We start from the raw sequence: 2,415 nt of genomic DNA on the forward strand, positions 1-2,415 counted from the left end.
TGTTCTTTTAGTCAATTTTCCACCATTAGGTTCTATTGGTCTGTGCCCATTTGCGTGCTTACATGGCTTTTTACTTGCTACTGATCTTTTTTTTTATTCTTTTTTTCTTGAAAAAGGCAATTCTTCTGGTTAATTTTGCCACCACCATGCACTTTTTTCTTTATGTCTTACAGTTATAAATTTAATGGAAATTGTCAATAAAAAATTACCATTTTACTCTTTGGAATGTGTTGTGTATGATCATGGTGCTACCGTGTTGCCATAAGGGTGGTTCCCATCTGTGGTGGAATTGAAAAGAGTCTCCATTTGATCTTCTGAGAAACCAAATGAATTGGTGCTGAAACCAAATATTAGTTTGTTTTTTCCATATTCAGAGGATTTGTGCATGAAATCTCCCTCTTTGGCCATTGTGGGGAGTTTCGCATTCGCTCCCGGAGTTTCCCATTTTCCAGTGTCATGGATGAAGCTAAGAAACTAGCAAGTGACATGAGGTTTGAACCTAAATTTCGAGAAAAATGCATAACCCGAAGAAAGAAACAGTTTGATGAAAGTGGCAGTGACGATGTAATACTATCAAGTGAAGAATCTTTTAGAGTAGAATATTTTCTGTTTATAATTGATCAAGCTCAATCTTTCCTTAAACTCCGGTTTGAACAATTTAAACAATATGAAGAGACTTGGATTTTTGTTAAACTTAGAGAAGTTAAAGACTGAAGCCGATCCCTTAAATAGCTTAAAGAAGTATTGTGAGAAGCTTGATAAATTTTTAAGTCATGATGGACGTTCAAATATTGATGGTTATGATTTATCTACAGAGTTGATGACCCTGAGGTGTTATTTAACCACTGAAAGAACGACAATTGATGTACTACGTTATTTGGCGAAACTGAATGGTTTATTCTCAAATGCTTATATTGCTTATAAGATTTTGCTAACAATACTAGTTATCGTTGCATCATCGGGAAGAAGTTTCTCAAAATTAAAGTTAATCAAGAATTATATTGGATCAATTATGTCTCAGGACAGATTGAATGGATTGGCTATGTTGTCAATTGAGAAAGAAATGGTTGAACAACTTGATTATACTGATTTGATAAATATTTTTGCATCTAAAACAGCTAGACAAGTAGTGTTTAAGTAGTTTATATAAATATTTTATATATTTTTATTTAATATAATATAAATATTTGGAATATTATATTTGTTTAATGTGAATGCAAATTTTATTGTTATTTTGATTCTTAAAAAAAAAATTGGAGGGGCTGCCCCCCGAACTCCTACTATTAATAGGGGGCCCATTTTTTCCCTCCGCCCCAGGCCCCATAAAACACAGGTACGGCTCTGCACAAATATCTAGCTTGACACCATCAAATATAGATCATCAACATGTTCAAGCATCATAATCCAAAATTTCTCATGAAGAAAAACACAAAATCCCAAATATTGGAGCAATAGTAGATAAAAAATCCACGTTCCTGAATCGTCGCTTCATTTTCCCCCTTCTCTGAGAGAAAGAGAGAGAGAGAGTATAAACTGTGGCAGGTTGGCAGCTAGTTTAGTCCCACATCGTTTATTTTGATAATAAATTCATGCTGTATATATAAAATCTTCAACAGCCTTAATTTCTCTTTGGAGATATCTGATAAAATTGGAACGATACAGAGAAGATCAAGGATGACATGCAACACAAATCGAGAAATGGTCTACATTTTTTTTTTCTCTGTTTACCTCAAAAAATAATTCCTTTCTGTTTGAGTTTGCTGGCTAGATTTCTCCTCAATTTTGATGCAAGGATCTTGGTTTTCTCTGTACTTCCTTGCCTTTTTTCTTCATAAGAAAACGACTTAGTTCTGCTCTCTGGGAATCAATGAGGTGATTTTCAATTGGTGGCGAACTGTTTTCCAACTTTTCTCATGACTCTGCTTCCTTCCTTCAGCAGCCAATATATTTTTGAAATTACAGATATAAGCCAATATGCTTTTGAAATTCTCGTGATTTTATTGTGAGATTTTCAGAAATCGATATAATCCTAAAAAAACATGTTATTTTCAAAATATCACGTTTTTATCGTGATCTAACTTTCAGGCTCTAACTAGCTTGGACGTAGAACTAAAATTAACAATCCATTGAATCAATTGTTGGGTCTGGGTACGAATCAAACAGCACAAATTCGCAACCCATTTTTTAACTAGAGGTGTAAATTCCACATCACATCATAGGCGATCAGTATGCATACCGGTACTTGACACAGAGAGAGAGAGAGTAGGGTGAGAGCCGATCTCGTCTTAAAAGTATGAAAATGTTCTCAGTCAATGTGGACCCAGTCCATTTTCTTCTTGTGATATTTAGTCTCCAATGAGGCTGACAGTACTTTGGATGTATTGTCTACACCCGTACCATGTTTTTTTTTGAAAG

The 2,415-nt window shown here is 34.5% G+C and overlaps 1 pseudogene; it reads left to right on the forward strand.

Moving 5' to 3' along the window:
• Nucleotides 1–1,621: 1,621 nt before the first annotated feature.
• LOC149848837 (U6 spliceosomal RNA) lies at nt 1,622–1,713 on the forward strand (annotated as a pseudogene).
• The last annotated feature ends 702 nt before the right edge of the window (nt 1,714–2,415 follow it).

The sequence above is a fragment of the Nuphar pumila genome, chromosome 1 (assembly GCF_984573655.1).
Source record: "Nuphar pumila chromosome 1, dmNupPumi1.hap1.1, whole genome shotgun sequence".
Classification (NCBI taxonomy): Eukaryota; Viridiplantae; Streptophyta; class Magnoliopsida; order Nymphaeales; family Nymphaeaceae; genus Nuphar; species Nuphar pumila.